This window comes from Mustela putorius, unplaced genomic scaffold (assembly GCF_011764305.1).
Source record: "Mustela putorius furo isolate JIRA1106 unplaced genomic scaffold, ASM1176430v1.1 tig00000831_pilon_pilon_pilon, whole genome shotgun sequence".
Lineage (NCBI taxonomy): Eukaryota > Metazoa > Chordata > Mammalia > Carnivora > Mustelidae > Mustela > Mustela putorius.
This window is the reverse complement of record NW_025421490.1, coordinates 3,795,165-3,817,902: the sequence shown is the minus strand read 5'-3', so window position 1 is coordinate 3,817,902 and position 22,738 is coordinate 3,795,165.

The following is a 22,738-nucleotide window of genomic DNA, read 5'->3' as shown; positions in this document are numbered from 1 at the left end:
GAGGTCAGCATTCCTTGCAAGGTGAGGAAACATTTTTGCAATGTTCTTCGATAGTAAGAAAAACATGAATAGGTAAACACAATAGGTAATACAGAACAAATTGCCCATCATGATAAATTTGCTGGCGATCTCTTCCCTGGAAAGGCATTTGTATGTGCTATTTGCATTCTTTTCCGTGCACCTAAAGACAATATTATGAAAATAGTACATTCTCATAAAAATGGGAAATTATAGAACAGAATTTTTTTTTAAATTAACTACCCATTCATGGACAATCACTGTCAACATTTTTAGGTATGTCTTTGATTTCCTGTGTGTGTTAAAAAATCATTGAGATACATACATATCATTTTGTCACCTCTTAAAATACCCTTCATTCTTATTTTCCGTCTGTTATTCAATTTCGTGTAGTCATAAGTAGCTACAGCACCTGTCTGGAAATACGGAGTCCCATAGTTTAGACTTTTCAGCCAACAGGCTATACTAACATTTCATTTTCTGTTATCTATAGACATTTGGTCCATCATACATTACAAAATTTATGCATTGAAAATGTATCCATTCTGTTAAAAGCTTCAAACATTCACAGGCGGTTCCTTCCATGTTGTTTGGATATGTCCATAACCTTTTGACAAAACAGTATCAGTCAATCATTTAATAAAATGTAAGTAAAGTACCAGTTCCTTAATTCATTTCTGATCACTGTTTCGAAGAGGCCCACAGGCACAGAATTGAAAGCAGTTTTGCTAGGACTGGATATCAGCTGGGACCAGTATCTCCACAATCTCTCTTAACGGAAGAAACCAGACTTCTGCCCACAAACTACGTGTGTTATCTAGCCTTAATGTCTCACCTGTTTATCCAGTTGGATACACAAAAGACTGATTGCAGCTTTCTTTTGTGGGATGGGGAGCAGGTCAGCATTATTGTGGCATAATTTATATACAATAAAGTTCAATTTAAGTATGTAATGCAGTGAGTTTTGACAAGTGTATACAGTCCTATAACCACACCAGGATCATGACGCAGGACATTTCTATTAGCCCTAAAAGTTTCCTTGTGTCTCTCTGTAGGCAACCTTTTCTCTCTTACCCTTTGACCTTTGCCAACCCTGATCACTTTACTCTGGCTCCTCTAGAGTTTCATATAAATGGAATCATACAACCATTTGCGTTTGGCTTCTTGCACTTAACATAAGCCTCTCGAGAGCATCTTTGCTGTTGATGTATCCATATACCTTCCTGCTTGCTGCTGAACGATATTTCGTTGTATGAATACACCACTGTTAGTTTATGCCTTGGATAGGTGATGAGCATTTGATGTCTTTCCAGTGTTTGGACAATTATCAATATAAATAAAGCAGCCCTGAACTTGAGTACGGATCTTTGTATGGACAACATACTTTCATTTCTCTTGGAGAAGCACTTAGGAGTGGAATTGCTGGACCATATACTATGTGAATATTTAACTTGATAAAGAACTGCTGATTTATGTTCCCAGGTGGCAGCTTTATTTTGCATTCCCACAAGCAATGAAGAAAAGGCTAGTTGCTCCACATCTGTGCCAACACTTGGCATCTTCCTTTTTTTTTTTTTTTAAAGTGGCTGGATTTTGTTTTTTATTATTAACATAGAACTTACTATTTGTTTCAGGGGTACAGGTCTGTGATGCATCAGTCTTACCCAGTTCACAGCACTCCCCATAGCCCGTACCCTCCCCAGTGCCCATCCCCCAGCCGCCCCATCCCTCCCACCCCCTCCCCTCCAGCAACCCTCAGTTTGTTTCCTGAGATTAGGAGTCTCTTATAGTTTGTCTCCCTCTCTGGGTTCATCTTGTTTCATTTTTCCCTCCCTTCCCCTTTGATCCTCTGTCTTGTTTCTCAAGTTCCTCGTATCAGTGAGATCGTATGACAATTGTCTTTCTCTGATTGACCGATTTCGCTCAGCGCAATCCCCTCGAGCTCCATCCCCACGTGGCTGTAGGCATCTTCTGGTTTTGGAATTTTTTTTTTAAATTTTAGCCATTTTTTGGTGATACCTGGTGGCTTTAATGACTTTTTTTTTTTTTTTAATGACTCACAGGGCTGAAAATTTGTCATGTGCTTATTTGTCATCCCTATGTCTTCTTTAAAATCCTTTGCCTTTTCTTTCTTATCTTATCCTTTTCTTTCTTATGGCGTTATAAGAATTTTTCACACAGTCTGCAAACAAGTTCAGATATATGTTTACCAGATATTTGCTTTGCATATATTGTAGCCCACCTTTTCATTTTCCTTTTTCAAAGATTTATTGATTTATTTGAGAGAACGAGAATACTGGCAGGGGAAGGTCAGAAGGACGAGCAGACTCCCTGCTGAGTGTAGAGCCCTGTGTGGGGCTCGATCCCGGGACCCTGAGACCATGCCCTGAGCTGAAGTCAGATTTTTTTTTTAAAGATTTTATTTATTTATTTGACAGAGAAAGATCACAAGTAGTCAGAGAGAGAGAGAGAGAGAGAGAGAGAGAGAGAGAGGAGGAAGCATGCTTCCCGCTGAGCAGAGAGCCCAATGCAGGACTCAATCCCAGGACCCTGAGATCATGACCTGAGCTGAAGGCAAAGGCTTAACCCACTGAGCCTCCCAGGCCGTTTCATTTTCTTAACAGTACCTTTTCAATAGCAAAGTTATAGCATTTAAAAGAAATTCTGATGAAGGCCATTTAATCAATTTTTTTCTTCTTGGGTTCTTGTTAACAAATAATTGCCTAACCCAATGTCAGTAAGACTTTCTCCTATACTTTCTTCCAGAAGTTGGATAATTGGGGGCTTAATATTTGAATTTATGATCCGTTTTAGAATTAATTTCTGGGGGAGCCTGGCTGGCTCAGTTGGAAGAACGTACAACTCTTGATCTGGGGGTTGTGAATTCAAGCCCCACATTGCATGTAGAGGTTGTTTAAAAAATAATAAAATCTTTAAAAAAATTAATTTCCAGATGTGTTATGAGTCAATATCAAATTTCACTTTTTTGTATATTTATTGTTTTCATCTTGCATTATTTATTAAAACCATACTGAATTACCATGGTATTTGTAAACCAGACAACCAACAAACCAAAAACCCCCAAACCAATCACCCATATATATATATATATATATATATATCTGTTTCTGGATTCTCTAGTTCATCCATTGAGTCAAGTTTCTACCTGACACCATACCGTACTGTCTTGATTACTATCGTTTTTTAGTAAGTCTTGAAATCAGGCCATGTTATTTCTCTCTCTTTGTTGTTTGGCAAAGTTGTTTTGGCTATTCTAGGTTCTTTGTATCTCCATATGAATTTTAGAACCAATTTTTGAATTTCGTCAACAAGGGACTTTTATCCAGAATGTATGAGGAACTCTCACTACATAATATATTTTTATAGCATGGGGGGGTGGACATGTCTCTTTTAATCGTATCTTCTTCTCCTTTAGCACATCTCTCAATTGTACGATTAAAGTTGCCCACAAAAGTCCTGGAATATTTCAGACAATTCTTATAACATTTGGAAATGTGAACACAGTCCTAGATCTGGAAAGCCACAGGGGCATGTCAGGCCATAAGGCAATCAGGATCTTGGTGCGCCGTATTAAAAATAGACTGAACCTTTTTATTTTATTTATTTTAAAGATTTTATTGATTTATTGGACACAGAGAGAGGGAATACAAGCAGGAGGAGCGGGAGAGGGAGAAGTCGGTTTCCCGCTGAGCAGGGAGCCCGATGCAGGGCTTGATCCCAGGGTTCTGGGATCATGACCCCAGCCGAAGGCAGAGGCTTAACGACTGAGCTCCAGGCTGAACCTTTTTAAACAGAATCAGGATCTAGGTTCTGATCATCATTGCTGCAACCAGACGTCAAAGGCTTGTTTCTTGTGGTCACAAGTCTGACATTCTCATAGCACTCATTACCAGCCTTGAGTCTGTAGGGCTGTGCTACCATGTCATGGCCTTAATGGCAGCAGCTGTGGGCACTGTCCTCTTTAAACTGACCCTTTGTTTCTCATTACAGTCATGTGGTGGCAGAACTTTGATCGATTTTTTTTAATCCATCCTTCCTTAGTTTTCCTCTCTCGTATTTTTTTTTTTCCCAGCAGATAGAAGCTATCCAGTTTATTGAGATTTTTGTTCTGCACTCGGTTTAGAATGCATATTTCCTGGCATATCTCCTATTTCTGGATCAGACATTGACAGTGTAAAAAGCACTTAAATTATTATATTCTGATTAACCAAATTCAAGCCCTTGAAATAGGATAACTGAACTAATGCATTCCACGTTCTGGCATCTCATTTGGTGCCGATGTATTAATCAGAATCCGTGATGATAGCACACTGTATCCTTGTCAAAATAAACATTAAAAATACATTTGTTCTAAATAAAATCTTGTATTGATTTGTCAATGTGTTTTATTAATAGAAAACTTTACACCTGCTGTCAAATCTTCTAATCAAAAAATACCTGTTTCTGAGACAGATTGAAGTTCAGTGATTAGTACAATCCCTCTGTGTGTCAGGGGAGGGAGGAGAGGATGCTAGCTCATCAGCATGCACCACTGGCATGCCTTACTTCCAGAAAAACAAAGAGGAAAGCAGCTATGGAAAGCAATTGATATTCCTGCACAGGTTGGAGTTGATATGCAAATGGATAAACACAATGTTTCCATTCCAAGTTAGCTATATAGAATCACACCAGCAGGGGTTTCCGTCCTGTATTTCCTTCTGTTTTAGCTCTGTTGTCATTCCAGAAGCTGTGAGAGTAAGAATTTCTAAGAGATGCATTAAGGGATTCAAAACCCCAGCAGAGAACTATGTAACAATTAGCAATCATACAAAAAATAAACAGTAAAGCCTGCAACAATACAAGGACGGTTTCACAAAATGGATTTTCAAATTTGGGGTGATATTAGTGTTGTGTGACTTTGTGGCTCGCAATTATTAACGTACTGGTTATGGATCTTTCCCATAGTGTATAAAATGAACTGGCCTAGAGCTAATTAGGTAATTGTTTTTGTTTTTAATTAAGCTCTGTCTTACTCAATTACTCCCCAGGGGTCTGATACACATTGGAATCCACTTTTTGGCGGTGATAGGGTGGTTAAGGCCACTTCTAAAGGTCCCCCATTAAATTTAAGTACAGAAATATCCCTATTTTATGTAGTTCTACTTTCTGGTAAATCTCTGCATTGGATCTTGGACCAGCTGAAGGACAATGAGGAATGAGGAAGCTAAGAGAGCCAAGGTCTTCATTTTACCAAATAAAAGCAGACCTATCAAGTCTTGCCTGTTTCCTGGTGAGTAGCCATCCTTCTACACAGCTGTACCACCTGTCCCCTAGGAGGAGGCAAACAGCCTCCCAGTCTTTAAAGCCAGTCCCAGCTTTAGAAAGGCAGGGCTCCATTACTTTGGATTGAACAAACTCAGACATTGCACTTGCTGTTAGTATCATTCTACTTAGAACCCAGTTATGGCAATAGGTTTCTGGTTATCTCCTGATGCCCAAGCGCTACCTTGCTAATAATCCCTGTTATCCCCAGTTAGTAAAGGGAGGGCTCTGGTAGCTCTATGATAGAGAAGCAGAACACCATCATATGGGACGGGGGCATAAAATATAGCAGGAGAAGAACACAGTAGTTGTCCTCCAATTCTCCTGATCACTTATGCGTGGGTATCTTCACCATGTCTTCAACCCCAGGGAGTGGCTCTGGTTCTAGGTCATGACTTCCAGATGGTGCCCTCATTTTGTGGTTAATCGGAGGTGCTGATCTAGTTAAAGACAAAGCATGTGCCAAAATCTGGCTCTCTGTCTAGTGCTCGTGCAATTAAATTATATTGTATTCTGAAGGAAACCCCATGGAAGGCTTCGCTGTAGCCTCCATTTCATCTGCCTTTCAGCTGCTTGTGTTTTCTTACTCAGTTGAAACTGACGGTGCAGCAAAATGAAATTTTGTTTACTTACCTTAGGAAATAAATTGTAATTGGATGGCTAGTGATGGTTTGTTCACCGAAAGAGACATTTCAAGCAGGAATGATTTATTTGATGAAACTGATCTCAGTTTAGGGGAAACAGCACTTTGAACTTTCTGCCGTGATCTTAAATTGGCTATTGAGGATTTACAAAACTACAAGGCCTTTTCAAAGGCAGAGAACAGGTAGTGGTAAGAGAATGAGGGGGAAGCTTGCTTAGTAGGTCTTTCCTTTAATTAAAGGAGAAAAATTTTTGAATAAGGAGTAAATTTGAATTTGCTTGTGTTTGTTTATGGAGAGAAGCTCCAGCAGATATTCTCTTAAGCTCATTGCACTGATCAGGATCCTATGGGCACTGGTCACATGGCCAGACCTAGCTCTAAAGGGAGCTAGAAAGCCAGTATCCTGATTTTTGTCTTTGTGGCAGGAGGCAAGCAAGCTAAAGGAGAGTTGGGGATGGTTGTTTTCTCTGTCATGGTGGTCTTCTCTTTGCTCTTGGTATTCAGCCTTCAAGACGGGTCCTCTAGAGTCTTAGTTCTTCATCATCAATTGTGTTTACACCTTTGTGCTCTTGGTATATTTTTCTCCATGTGCATTTTGTTTAAGTTCCAGATCATGGGATTGGGGCTCCTTTATGTCCACCCCCTGCCCTGCTTTCCAGTTGCCTCAACTTTCATTTCCTTCAAAATTCATTTCTTTTCGCCAGATAGGTTTGCTAAAAGTGGCATATTCTTAAGCCCGTGTTGCCTCAAATACGTAGCTTTTACCCAGTAAGGAAGATCATCTCAATCAAGGTCCCTTCTGAGAAGCCTTCCCAAAGGCCATCCTTCTGATTAGTGCTGATGATGTGGCATCCTAATGCTTTTCTTACATGGTTGTCTGTTTCTACACTCAAGGATTTCTTGGTCTAGTGGGACAGAGAGAGATGGAAACAGTGCCTGGTACAAAATAGGTGCTCAGTAAGTATGCGGTGAAAGACACTGAAGGAAGCTGAAGGAGAACGATTAGCTTTTAGTATTTCCTGGTTCTCCCCTGCAATAGCCCAACACAGTGAATAACAATCTACGATACTTGATTAGAGCAAACTAATTTGATTAGCTGATTAATCAAATGAGCAAAAACCCATTTTTAGTCTTAGAACACCTACTGAGATTAAGAGCACTGTTGGCCCATCATTGTAGTGGCCGTGGGATACCAACTGCCCTGTACAATATGCTAAATAGAACATCTTTTTTTTTTCCCTTCTTTTCCCATTCTCCTCTCCTAAGTGTGTGCCCACACATGTCTGTGTAACTTTCTTATCTTTATTTTTCTTTCTTTCCAGTTTCATCACCATCAATAATGCTAATTTCATATCCCTCCTTGTTCTTCTGTTCATGTCTGATTAACATTATCACCATGGCTTTTCTCTGCCTCAATGGAGCAGGGGCAGCCTTTGTATCCAAAAGCTAGGATAACTCTAAATATTCTAGCACAGAAACCATTTAATATTCCCAGCACTGACCCCTGGCAAGCAGATTTTGTGCACAATACCATGAAACTTGATTCCTGGAGGAAGGAAGAATTATTTCTTCCCCACAGAAAATAACCTGAGGAATATTTCGTCTCTTACAGACTTTTAATTCTATTTAAAAACAATCATACTGAATTCACATGGCTTAATACATACTAATATATATTTCCATTTTGTTTTATCCCTTCCCAAAGGATTTGAGTATCCACAGAATATCTATGGGAGTTAACAGAGAGACTGACCTTCCTAGAGTAGTAGCAAGGTAGCTGGTTTATGAGAGATAAAATATCTTTGGTACAAGAGCCACCTAAATCATAGCAGAGATAAAAATAAAAAGTTATAGCTTCAAATGCATATTTACTCTTTTTTATTGAGGTATAACTGACATATAACATTGTATTAGTTTTTACAACCTAATGATTTGACATATATATATATATATACATATATATATATATACACACATATAGTGAAATGATCACCAATATGTTTAGTTAACACACATCACTACTCATAGTTACAATTTCTGTGTGTGTGTGTGTGTGTGTGTGTGTGTGAGATGAGAACTTTTAAGATCTGTTCTCCTAGTGGAGCACCTGGGTTGCTCAGTTGGTTAAGCCTCTGCCTTTAGCTCAGATCATGATCCCAGGGTCCTGGAATGAAACCCTGCATCAGGCTCCCGGCTCAGCAGGGAGTCTCCTTCTCCCTCTCCGTCTGCTCCTCCCCCTGCTTGTATGTGTGCTCTCTCTCAAATAAGTAAATAAAATATTTTTATAAAGATCTATTCTCCTAGGAAATTTCAAATATACAGCACGTACGTACAACAATGGTCACCATGCTATACATTACATCCCCAGGATTTATTTATATAACTAGGAGTTTGTACCTTTTTTTTTAAAGATTTTATTTTTATTTATTTGACAGACAAAAATCACAAGTGGGCAGAGAGGCAGGCAGAGAGAGAGGGAGAAGGCAGGCTCCCCGCTGAGCAGAGAGCCCGACTTGGGGCTCGATCCCGGGACCCCGAGACCACCACCCAAGCCGAAGGCAGAGGCCCCAACCCACTGAGCCACCCAGGTGCCACGAGTTTGTACCTTTTGACTGCCTCAACCTAGTCTTATATTCTTATCTCTACTTTTATATTCTTTTCTTCCCCTATTTTTATATTCTTTTTTAAAAGATATTTTATTTATTTGAGAGAGAGAGGGATGAGAGAAAGAGCATGAGAGGGGAGAGGGTCAGAGAGAGAAGCAGACTCCTCATTGAGCGGGGAGCCTGATGCAGGACTCAAGCCCAGAATTCCAGGATCATGGGCTGAGCCGAAGGCAGTTGCTTAACCAACTGAGCCACCCAGGCGCCCCCTATTTTATATTCTATATATTTATATTCATATATTTATATTTATATTCATTTACATTTACATTTATAAATATATACAAACATATTTATATTTATATTCATGTTAAATATTATTTAACATGCATACATTTTTATGTTTGAACTACTGATGCATCTTGGAAATAAAAGTCTGAAGTTGAGTCTACTTAGGTACAGACTTATTGGATCTTAAAAACAAAACAAAACAAAAAAACTCTTTGCTTGTTTGATTTACTTTGGGTCATTTACAGACCAAAACTGAGCAACAGGTGAAGTTTTACTATCCTTAATCTTTGAGTAAACACTTATTTAATGGTCACTGGAAAAAAAAAAAAAAAAAAAACACATCCTCTGGGAATTAGTCAGATGTGGGATTGAAACCATATATTGGTGTGAAACTGTGGGGAAGTTGTTTAAAAGCCTAGTTCCTCCATATGTATATATTCCTTATCTCAAGGGTTGTATGGATGGGTAAGAACTCAGTAAATGGTGGTGGTTACTGTTAATATGATTAGCACTGTCGCTGGTTCTCACATTCGTGGGATAAGCCACAGTCCTTGCTCATTAGGAGCTCTTTCTTTACTTGGGGTGGAGGACTGTAAACAGCTAATTATGCCACAAGACAGCATAATTTCAGGGCAATAATAGAGGTAGAAACAAACATTATGAGATTAGAAAGTGGGTAAATTTGGACATCAGAACAAGCCCCCTGAGGATTAAGACTCCATGATGAGCCTTCAGAAAGGAGCAGGATCTTCCCAGAGAAGGTTCTCTGCTGGCCCAGTCTGCTCTTTCTTTCACTGTTGTGCGTACAGTGGCTTCCACCGCATTTCTCCTGCTTTCTGCACTTAGTGCCTTCCTCAGGGAAGAATATGCTACCGTCATCTATAGGAGAAATATTCCCTATGATTGTGTTTGTGTGTGGCTCTTGTGTGGAAGCTACGTGAAAGATTATATGGTTACGTCGTACTATTGTTTTGTGGTCTGTAAAGATCAGGGACCCACTGGGTTTGAGGGAGAAACAGTCATCTGAAAAGGAGTGTCTCAGGCTAGACAGCTGGAAACTAGGGAGTCAAATCCAGGTATGCTTGTGGGATGTTTCTCTTGGGTTTACCAATGGAGTTTATTCTATATTAGAAATGGTTTCCTTTTGGGAGGTGTCCATTCTCTGCCTCTAGAGGTGGTTTTGGGATGGGGGTTAGGAAGCCAAAGAGACAGAATAGAAAATTTGTGGGGATCCCTCAACACTCTGAAGGGGCAGGCCCGCCCTGGATGTGAGCCAGGTGTCCCTGCAAGGTCATACACATCTGGGTGAGCATTCCAGCTCTTGTCATTTACCAGTGCCTGATCTTGGGCAAGTTACTAAATATCTCCGGGTCTTGTCCCATTTGTGAAGCATGAGTAATACAATATTCCTTGTATGGTTGCTGTGAGAATTAAATGAAATAGCTCCCAGGCACGTAAAGCTCTCAGACTAGAGTCACGGAGCGCTAGTTTCCCTTCTTCCTTCAGGCTCCCTTCTCTCCACTCCCCTGCTCTTGTCCCCATTGCACTTGAGTATTCCAGTCAGTATCGGCTTTGCTAAGAGACACTAAGGAAAGAGGCTTTAGTCAGTGCATGACCCGGATATTAGAGGTGGGCCATGCCATTCCTGGGGGTGGCCATGGTAACCAAAAGGTGAGAACCCCAAGGAGTAAAACTCTGGTGAAATGTGGAATGAGGGATGATCAACACTTGAGCAGCCAACCTTCCTTCGAGTGCTACATTTTAATGGTCTGCATTTTACTAAAGGACAGGCATCCCATATAAGGATACCCACACCTTAATGCAATATTAAGTGAACATATGGCTTCTCCTACTGGCTTTTTGAAATGAAAGTTTTGCCCCATGTGAAAAGAATTTTAAGAATTCTTGAGCAATTTGGGTAGATATTTTTAGGGAGGTTGAGGACTGGCTGGGTGGCAGGAACATTTACCCTAGGTCACTGGGCTCAGAAGTTAAATGTTTACCTAATTATAAGTGGCTCTATTGTAGTGGGACAGAAACCCAGAAATTCCAGTTTTTAAATTGCTCAGCCTCTTTTGATGATTCGTGGTGAATGACGTACAGTGTATTTCTGTGACTTAGCTTACTTGAGCGTGTTCCCACAGCCTGGCCCAGTAATCCCTTGGCTGACATCATTATCAGTATTCATTTCTGTACTTGGGTCTGCAAATACAAAGTGAAGAAGAACAGAGGCAAAAATGCTATTACTGGGTGCAAACCTACAAAGCTAGAATGGCTTTGGGCCCAAAGGATCCAGTGTTGTGTGGCTCCCCAGTCTTTTTGAGCCCAGCGGAGAAAGGCTATTTCCCTAATGAGAAACTGGGATTCAGGTGGGAGCGATTCCTAGCTTTGAACTTGAAACGTGAAAATCATGGATCCTTAGGGAGGACAGTCATTCGATGTCTAGTTCACGTGTGTTTATCTGACAGCTCACTGTGGAAAAATTCCTGTGTTTGTGATGGCCATCTCACAAGCCAGTGCTAAGAAGCATTCCTAAATAACCAGGCAGAGATAGTCTGCAGGGGTTCGTGAGTGAACACATCTGGTTCTGTAAATGGTACCGACGGACATGGGACAAATCTAATGGGTTATGGTTAAGAGGACAGCCAAGCTGCAGGTGTGCATGCATCACTCCGAGGGTGAAAATAATCAGGGGAGCGCTGCGTATACCTGGGTCTGAGTATCTGTAACTGACAGATGATGCCGTGAGACAGGTAAAAGGATAGTACTGTGCGAGGAGTCACGAGAAACATTATGTAGAAATGCTGTCGCTTTTTAGTATTAACCGTGCGGCTCACGGTTCACATTGCACAAAGCATTTACACAACTCAACTAAATTACGAGGAACTCTAGTCTCTCAGAATTAATATTCAGGATACTTGCCTCATGATTGGATGTCTTGAGTGGACATGTAGGTAAGTTTTAAAAGGCGGAGACGTTTCTGAGTTAGATGTCATGATTTCTAAAGTCTGTGGTTAAATGGCGGCCCTGCACTTGGTACTCCAGGTTGGCTGAGCTAAATCTCGCGGACAATGTCAGCCTCACCTCTGCATTCCGAGCCATGCTGCTCACGTTCGGCCATGATGTGCTGAACGTTTTTAATGTTCTCTCCTGATTTCAGTCTTCTCTTTGCTTCCTTTTCATTCTGGAACACACGTGTATGAACGGTATGAACGGTCAAAACCTTCCTCATTCTGCTATTTATTATGTTTCATTGTTAAGTCTATTGGAGATTTAAAAAAATATGCCATTGTTATCCTGACCTTCAGCCTCTCCTGCAGGAGGAGATGGAGGTTGAATGAAAGGCTAACCCCACGTAATGAGAATTGTGTATATGTATGTAATCTGATGCATGTCTCACAAGCAACAAATTAAAGAAAAATCATGTTTGAAAGAGGAAGAAATGACACATAGTTTGGTTGGGGATTGAATATGGAATTTCAGCAATTTCTGCTGACTGCATTGTTTAAATTCTGCAGGAAACGTCTGCCCCCAGGAAATTCTCAATCCCCAACATCGAGAAAATTATAATGGAAAAACCCATTACACCGACCTCTGCCAAGGTGGGGGGGAGTGACTCTAGGAGCAAAACAATGATAGTAAGATATTTAATATCAATCTTCATTGTACTCATAGAGACTTTGTTTCCTATTTAGTAAAAAGCAAGACAAACTTCTGCATACAGCGGTGAAGCTCTAGAGGGCTGTTCAGGTTGGAAGCGAGGTCAAAGGCAAACCCAGAGTTTGCAATAAGGAGAAAGGAACAATAAAAATGAAATGAATGAATGAACTCAACTGAGTGTGCTGAGAGTGAATTCCTGCCAGCTACTGTGTCAGAGTCTTTACATTCATTTCATCTAATCAGCCCTACATTTCCTACAACAGGAAACCCAGGGTTAAGCAAATGCCCAAGGTCACAGAGCTGACGAGAAGCAGATTCTTCAGCCTGCTGACTTCCTCACTCACATACAACTGCCTGCTCAGAGTTCAGTGACAGCATTTATTTAGGTGACTTTATGCCGTACCTAACTGTGGCACAATAGGCAGAAGTATATGTTCAGATAATTTTGTCTGATAACAGCTAAAAACATCAATGAGGTTTTCTTCTGGTCATATCTGCTAAAAAGTTAGCACTGAGTATCAGGGTTTGCCCATCAAAGATGTCAGCGAGCGTGTAGTAGGGAAATATCACCAGTTGAATAAGGCAACAAATAAACACGGTCAAGTTGGTAAAAGTGGTTAATTTTGGTATATAATGTCAGAAATTTAGGATGTGAGCATGCCCTTAGTAAAGGGCTCTATCCGTTTGAGCATCATTCAACACCTGCAGATCTTTGGATTTTAGCTTGTCTTTCCAAGCAGTTCATGTTGTAGTAGCTGGAACGCCCTCATTAATTCTAGGCGCTTTCCCCTTATTTCAGAGTTTTTCCTTGTCGTATTTTGATATTTCCTAATTAAGAACACGAATATGCAGTTGATAGGTAGCTTTTCCTATCTTCTCCAGCTATGGAGAAGTTATTAGTCATGCTAATAACTAAAATGGAACCTGTGCCTTCAGCGAGACCCTCCTCCGTGTCCTATCATGTGACACCAACAAGCAAACTCAAAAGAGGAAAAATATGCCTGGCTATGTGATTATTTTCATTAGCAGTGGGTCTGTCTGCCTCTGCGTGATTGAGATGCAATCCGTTTCCGCGGCACTTCTCATTTACTCCCAGGAAACTGTCCCAGTTGTCTAAAGAGTCAACACCTTCTGACAGGCACCATCTGGCCAGCCATTCATTAACTCCCACAATGCTGCTCGTGAATTTGCCTCTCTACCCGTGACCAGTGACATTGTCTGGAGAGCCGATGTGGCTTAAAGCAATCTTGTTTCCCCGTTTGGATCCTCCGGGATCACCAGACATCGGTGCTATAGGCAACATTCTACATGGACTGTAGGTTTGTTTTATAATTAAATTGAATACCTGATGTCATTTTGGAAATTTAACATTGAGGATCACAAACAGAGAAAGAACAAAAGTTTTTACAAAGTAGGTAGATCACAATGTAGGGAAGGTTTTGTGTTCGGTTTGAGAATGGGAAACCATGTAGGAAATTCTTCTTGAGGAGGAAATTTTTTGGAAAGTGACTAATAAATTGAGGGGCATGATCTAGTTCATTTATTGGTTTACATCCACAAATCCCTTCTTTTGCCTTCTTGCTGTGTTGTTTACTTTTGTTGTTCAGTCCATTTCTCTTGCTTCTCATCCCTCTACTCAGGGGTCACATAGACTAGTAGAAGTGAGAGAAAGAAGATACTTTAAGAAACAACTTGTATTATGTCTATTTACCTGGACCATCACTTCTGAATATTTTATAATTTTTGTTTTATCATTTGACAACAGGACAAAAATCCCAAACGGGCTCTGCCAATCTCACATGGTTTTTAAAAGGCACAGTTTCTATGAATATCCAATAAGATAAAATGCATGAAGCAGCTCCCTCTCTGTGATCTACTGAAAGCCCTCGACACAAGGGTCTGTAAGGAAAAAATATATATAAAAACAAACAAACAAAAAGATATCATGCATGAAAAAAATAGATACTTTTTCATTGAGCATCTATTTTGAGTTATACAATATGATGTAGGGATCCCAAAATACAAGACATTAAATTTGCCATCCACAGAAACAAACAAAGAAATGGGACAAGCCATTAAGATTCCTAAAACTGAGGTCTGAGGGTCTGTGGTAATACTAGGGAGCCCAACAGAGGGAGACAGGGTACTCTGGGCAGAGGGGCCGGTGTGTGGAAAAACAGGTAAGAGATAATATTGTCATTTTGAAGACTTTAAGTAATTAAAACAGGGTAAAAATCTGGGCAGAGAAAATGGCAAACCCTGACATATAAGAGGAATATGGCTCACGTTTGCCAGGGTGAGCCATTGGCTTTTACCCCGTGGGCAACAGGAGGGTGTTGGCGAGTTTGCAAGAGGGTGAGAGATACCTGGGAAAGCCTTGCAAGGCTGTCAGGGGATGTTGGGGGAATAAGTAGGGGCTCACTAAAGAGCCTACAGAAGCAGTGCCTGGTAGGTGATGATCCAGGAGCTTGAGTAGCAGCAGTGAAGGTAGAGAAGAGCAGCAACATTGGAGAAGTGGAGTGCGGAAGAGCAAGGTCTGTGGTCATCAGACTTACCTTAATCCAGAAGACTCAGCTCCAGATGAGTTTCATCCTGTCTCAGGCTCACCATTTTCAGGCTCATTTCTTCCCCTTCTGGCTGTCCTGTAGGGGAGATTTTCTCTTCCACTTTGTGAGTTATTTGGGCCCCCATGAGTCTTGGAAGGATTCTTCTGAAATTTTCTGACGTCAAGAAGGTTGCCAGTAATGGCGTGCTTCTAGAGTAATTCTTCTCCCAGACTTTGAACTCTGTAAGGGTGGGAACCAGACCTGTCTCACCCCCTTCTGTAGCCCCAGCACAGTGTCTGCCACAGAATAGATGCTCGTGAGGACTTGGCGATGGGGCCCCTGGGTGGCTCAGTCGGCTAAGCACCTGCCTTGGGCTCAGATCATGATCCCGGTGTCCTGGGTCCCTGAGTCCCTTGCTCAGCAGGGAGCCTGTTTCTCCCTCTGCCTGCCTCTCCTTCTGCTTATGCTCTCTCGGACAAAAAAATAAAATAAAATAAAATCTTAAAAAGAAAAAATGAGGACTTGGTGAATGCACTGGTGATAAACCTTGCAAACAAGATACCCCGAGAGGCCAGAAGGGTAGACGGAGCTACGCAATAAAGTGGAGAAGTTGCATGAATGTAAGCAGGCTCAGTAAAGGTAAGGATATACGACATTTGTTGAGTTCTTGTTAGTCCATGCACCATGATAAACGAGCTTTGGGTGCATTATCTGATTTCATTCTTCCAGCAATGCTCTGTGGGTGCTGTTTTTATTCCCATTTTGCGGACGAGCAAAACAAACCCTAGAAGTTACACAATCTCGTGACTGGCAAAGCCATGGCTTATTCCTGGGTTATTTGGGGACAAGAGCCTGCTCTAAACCACCGTGCTGGATTTCATGACCCATCGAATGATGTGAATTCTGTCAATAACAATGACTTAAATGGGTTAATCCTTTCTTTCCTCAACACATTTCCGTGTCGTTCAGTTCTGGATTGTTCCACATCTCTTCTCAACCTGCATGCCTGGACCTGACGGGCATGGATGCTGTCTTCCTCCTCTCTCTCTCCATTTGTTCTCTCTTTCCACCTAAATGATGCTACGCGGTCCATGTGTTGAGGTGAACGTGCTGAGTAGTTAGACATACGGGTCTCCATCCCAGCAGAGTGACGGTCTCATATCTTATACATTTTCTAGTCCAGCGTCTCTCTTGGCCGGGGCCTGAGTCTCCCTGGCTCCCCATTCTTTCCCCCCCTCTACTATCACTACACATCGGTAAGTAAAGATTTGGGTGAAGTAGCACTTGCAGGTAAAGGTGTTAATAGTGAGAACAATAGCCTTCAAAGGAAGACCAGCTACTCGAGGGTAGGGACTGGGCATTATTTATCTCCCTTGGTGTCACCTAGTTCACTGGGTGGCACCTAGAGACGCTTGAGAAACGTTTGCTGATCTACTTAAATATGAATGTACGTGAGCCATCTTAGGAGAAAACTCACAGTTCCCTTCATGTTCTGTGCAATATGCTCTTTTCTTTTTTCACATACTTTTGACACATTAACATAATATATTCAGCACAGACCTCGGAGCATCTTTTCCTGTCTCTCTTTATGACTTATCTCCTCCCTACTTAACGTATACATTATATGCAGGGCACTTTTACGTATCACAGCGCAAATATGGGCGTTTGCTTGCCTTTTTGGTCTCATATATGTAGCTGTCTCTATCATGTAGCTTCCCCTGTAAACCATCCTTTTCTTTAAATATGCTTCTTTACTCCTTTAAAGGCTAATACTGCAATATACATTATTTTAATTGCAGATTTGGGTAATGCCCTCAAATTTTACAAATACTGAGACTGGTCTAAAAAGAAAAGAAAAGAAAAACTTTTGACAATAACTTGTTCTCTGAATTCAAGGATGTCTCTTATTTGTGATATCAATTCCCCTTGTGCCTTGGACTCTGTTTTTTTCCATTTCACCTCCAAAATTACATTGAAAACATCTGCTAAGGACTTATTTAAACAGCTAGTTAATGCTTTATAAAGCTCAGAGGTGCGCCCATCTGTTCCAGGAGCATTCTCTTTTCTCAAGAGCTATATCATATTTTCTACCTGTCTGACAGCTGGGTTTGCATCACAACTCTTAATTTCTCTATCAGTAGAGTGACACCTTACATTAAAGTTTATAAGTGATTTTTTTTTCTTTTTTGCCTTGCTCTGAACAAATCTAAGAACAATCAAGTTATTTACTTTTTTTTTTTTTTTTTGGCTTACTTAAATCTTTCATTTCTATTTTTGTTTGTGGAGTCAAGATGTCTCTTTTTTTTTTTTAAATCTTCATAACAAAATAGAAGTCAGAACATAGTTCTGATGGACTTAATCTCTCTTAACTCACTCTTTGAGCCCCTCTGCAAACCCCTGTCCACTGGGATAATTTACATACTCCTTACTTAGAATGAAGACCTGCCCCGGTAGCACCTCTGTCCTTCCTCCTTAGAATGTTTCTGCTTTTTCAGGGATGAGGCAGGAAAATTCATTTCCAGATCTTCAGATGGTCCCACGGAAGCCCAGTGTCTAGGCTGACATGACCGAGGAGGCTCTCCCTTCCCATCCATTCCTTTCTGGGTGGTCAGACTCAAGGCATAAAAACTACGGTCTCCACACAGTCTCTTCACTGTTTTCTTCTCTCTGTGTCCATCCTCTTGTATTTTCAAAGTGAGAAGGTTCAGGAGTTACACAACCAGTTCTCAGAAATTTCTTATGTAAAGTCTGCACATGGGGATCTGTTTCATATTGTTTAGAGTATCTGATTCCTAATATATTGGCACATAAGTTGAGCGAGAGATCGATCAGAGGAGTCCTGATTAAATTTCCGGTTACACTTTCCTCATTCCATAATTTTGTTATAGTGACAGCAATTCACATGTAAAATTTTGCTCTGTCCTTGTTAGAGACAATCAGATGGCATCTTGCAACTTTTCATCCCTTACGTACTCCAAAATTAATTCATCCTAATGGCTTCCGTTTTCCAATGTAAGAATCTTAATTCCTTCAACTTTCTTTATGTGCCCATCTTCTACCATCTCCTGATTTTCATGAATATCCTCTCAGAGGCTGTTGCCCTCTTAGTCTCCTTTCTTTTACTCCATCAAGTATAAGGTTTGCTCCATCAAGTATAAGGATGCTGGATGGGAGAGGTACATCACACATTTCATGCTGACTTAAACCTTAGAGAAGTTTATTTTTGGCTGAAATTGAGGATTTAAGAAAGGGCTTATCTGACTCAGGTTTCCCTGAGAACACTAGCCATGTCCCTTGGTGCCTGATTCCTTCTCAAAATAGAGCTCCTGTGTCTCAGAAAGCAAGCACAGTTTTCCATTTGGTCCTCAACCAAAGAAAATACTGTCAGTTCTAGTGAGTCAAATACAAGGTCATCTGTGCCAGTCCATTAAAAAAAAAAAAATCATCCAACTGCTGTTGATAGATGACAGCTTTAAGAGCAAATCCAAAGACTGGAAAAAAATGTGAGCTGTTACTTTACATTGATGTAGGCATGGCTATTTTTGTTTATCATGAAGAAAAACAAAAATATTACTTCCTGTGCTATTCTATGCATACACACAAGGGAGCCATATTTCTGTATAAACCAGTGTGCTGAGAAAGCTAGTTTAAAAGCAAGGGCTAGTAACAGAACTGGAAAGTCATCCTGACACTCTTCCTTCACTCTGGGGAGATTCTTCTCAGGGGGTTGGGAACTGGGTGGTTGTCCCTTGCAATCCGAGGCAGGTGTTTCTCGGTGGCCCAGTTTCTTTAGCTGTAGAGTGAGTGGTAACAAAAGGATTATTGGTTAGTTTGTTAGTAGAATGGGCTCATTGTTGAACAAGATATCTTTAGGAAATACTTGCCAGCAAGCCTAACCGCTGAAAGTGAAGCAAGTCTATCGTTGGTGTTTTAAGAGGTGGTCCATGGACGGCCATCTCTAGGGAGGATCGTGAGGAAGGAGATGCGTGGTTATCTCTATCATTCTCCTTTGCTTCCTTCGGGGACTTTTGTTCATGTGGTTCTCAGTCAACTCTGAGATTTGTTTTAATTTATGCTCTTATTTAAAGAACGAGTGGAGTGCAAGCTCTCTGAACGTTAGCTGATACCAACGTTGGATAGCCCTCTAAAGGGCTTTAAAGTTTTATTGTGGGCTGTTGGAGATAAAAACAAATCTAAATCCAAAGATAGGAATTTCCAGTGACAGAACTACAATTACAAGTGGTGAGGGAAACATTTCCTGCTCTCAGACTCACAGTTGGTCACTTCCTCTATTATTAAGACCAGTCCTGGGTCCAAGAATGTATGGAAAAGAAGGTCATGATTTTGCAGGCGATCCTGGGCAAATGCTGGAACACCCTTGTCAAAAGTTAAAAGCAGAGATTCTGATTTGCATCATGGTTTTCTGGGTCTTTTTGGTTGGACTCTTTCCTGGAGATCCTCTCAGATTTTACTTATATCCTATTTCCCTAGCAAGGCATGATATACATTTCCTACTGCCTTTGGAAGCATTGGAACATCTGGAAAGTTTTCCTCTCTCTTTCCCAAATTCTTTTGAAGACGCTTAGTAGCAGTACCAAGGGCATTTATTTTCCTGCAGAGCAGATGGAGGAAGACAAGATCAGAGTGAACTTTCTCATGTTTTCCACCGAGAGTCAAGTGTTTCCTTCCTACTTACTCTTTGCACTTGAAGCGATCACTTCTATAAGAGATTTCTATAACACCAAAACAAGGCTCAAAAGCAAAGTTCGTCGTGCATAAGGAATATGTATTACAAGAATACTCCTAACTTTGAGAATCATTAAAGCTCTTCCTCCGGGATATAATGGATTGTTGCATCATTATGCAATGACTTCTTCTATACCTAACCAAATCCTGGTCTTCTCCAAACTCCACCACCCAGAGTGATCACTTCTCACATTGCTTACTCCTAGTATTAGATACCTGGCACTTAATCACGTGCTGGTATAAGCTTGTGCTGTTACCTTCCTGAACATTTACATTGTGTTCAATATGCATTGTACCTTCATGCCATTTCTACAGGGCTTTATACTTCTGATTAAACAGGAACCATGACAAGTATGGGAGTTCAGGGCACTGATTGACTCTCAACTTTGAGCCAATTATATAGACCCATATATGTTCTCGAGTCATTTCTTTAGCGTCCCAGCAATCGTGATGATTAATGTGAAAAAAAAAAAAAACCACCAAAAACCATAGTTGCTGAAGGGATGATCTAAGATGCATCCAGTGTACAAGCACAGAAGACATGCTTGGAGATACCCCGTGTAGACGTGGATTGTGAATGGACCACTACATGACCCCTGATGACGATTGTTTAGGGACCTGATATAGAGTAACTATAAACAGCAACAGCAGAGCCACCTGAAGCATACCTGAAGAAAATGTATAAGTATTGATTGCTAGAGATAAACTATTAGAAATATCAAATTAGAAACAGTAGAGATATCTTCAAAAACAAGTTCATTAAAAAAAAAAACAACCTCTAAAATACATTGCTTCTACTGGCTCAAATCCGATCACATTTATATGTGTACAATGTTTAAATGAAAGACTGTTAATTATGTTTAACCCCAAATATAAATGCAAAATCATTAGTATAATAAGGAAAACTATGTTTTTATACATCATCTATTATCTGTTGTCCATGGGGGATAAGAAATGTCCGTTGGCCCTCTATCATTCGCAATTTAATATTTGGTTCATTTATATAGCTTTGTAAGAGATTTTTATCATATCAAAAGCAAGGCAGAAAACTAATATTCTTTGTGTATCAAGAATGTGTTGGGCACTATGTTATAATTTCAACCTTTATTTTATCTTGCAACTGTGGTCTGAGATCAGATATTGTTACCTCCATTATTTACAGAGAGAAAAACAAAGCTCAGAGAGGTTAAATAATTTATCTATAGCTACATTCGGGGAGCATCAGGACCAGGGTTCAATGCCAGCTCTGTAAATTCTAGAATGCATTATTTTCCATTACATGGACAAGAACACTTTGGGGAAATCACAAATTTTCACAGTGCCAGACTTAACAAAGAGAATTTTTAAAGTGCAAAATGTCATTTAATAGACACGATAGTCTTCAGTAAAAATCCTGAAGTGTCAATAACAGACTACTTTCCTAAACCCTAATGGATGTTAAGTAGTCTGGTTTTTCATATCCGCTCCTGGCCAATTCCCTATCTACCCCACTTTGCCCCACTCAGGCTATAGGAGCTTACTTGACTTTCGACTCACGTTTGTCACACCGAGACCCTTAACAGAGACCCTTAACTGTTTTGCACATGCCTCGTGGATCTATTCTATGTTCCAGGTTTAGTTCTTAAATATAGAAGAGATTTCTCTTCTGAAAAAAACAAACATGAAAGGTTGCAAACTCAGAGAAACCAAGCACCATCATAGGCAAGGGTGAAGCCAGGGGTTGGGAAAAGAGTTTTGAGTAGAAGTCTGAATAATGACTTATGAGACACAGGGCTGGTGTCACAGGGCCCAGTGCTCAGAGGGATCCTGTGCTTGATTTAACATCACTGCCATTTTGAAATTCTTAATCATTTTATCTTTGAGCTTGTGTTTTGCAAGGGAGGTTTGATGGGATGTTGGTGCCTAAATGTGAGCAGAGGAGATACCTATAAGAGGCATGCCCGTTTGTAGCGTTGGTGATGGCCATGAGTACAGAGGTTCAGTGGACGCAGACCTGTGGTAGCCTAGCAAGACTCAAAGTGAGCACAGGGTAAGCTGACAACCCCAAGACACCACGCTTTCTGCTCAAATGAGAACTTTCAAGGCAGAAAAAGGGCAGTTGTGTTCTAAGAAACAAGACCACCAGGGAACCCTACCATGTGTCCTTTCTTATCCCTGTTTGTTTCCTGTGTTTGTAAAACCACCTACAATGAAAACAATGACAAAGAAGTGAAAGGACAGATAGGGCGACCCATAGCGCCTTTCTTTTCAGTCCTCACTTATTCATCCTGAAGGTGGAGAGTTTAGTAGAATACATACATATCAAGGAGTGAAATGAAAATGATTTTTATTTTTTATTTTGTTGTAGAGCGTTTCCATTGTTTTGGCTAAGAACAAAATATGTATACATGCAAGTATCCGCCTAGGAAATAAAAATTGTGTAATTTCAGTGATTCTGCTTCAGAGTTAAATGCCCTTATATTTGCATTTAAAACTGGCATTGCATGATATAAAGATGAGCAGTAAAAATTATGCTAATAATTTAAAATTTTAATTTTTTAAAATTTAGAACAACTTTAAATAGCAACTAAAAAACCACCATGACAAATTGAGAGAGAGTCTGCAGAAGAACACTTTATATTTTAGGAACTTTGATGGCATTTTTCCTGCTTTTGGAACCAGGGGGCTCACATTTTCTTTTTGCACTGGGCCCCACAACATATGAAACCTTGTTTGTTTTTCTGAAGCCCAGCATCTAGGTTTATACCCCAGTGAGGGAGATTGGTGGGATTCTGCTCTGGAGGCATTGAACAGTCTTCAGAAAAAACAACAACAATAAAAGCAAAAAAAACAAGAAACAAAAAAACTTTTCATTAACTTAGGAGTTCACCAGTAAAGAGTACACTTTCTCCCCATTTTCTCCCCCAGAA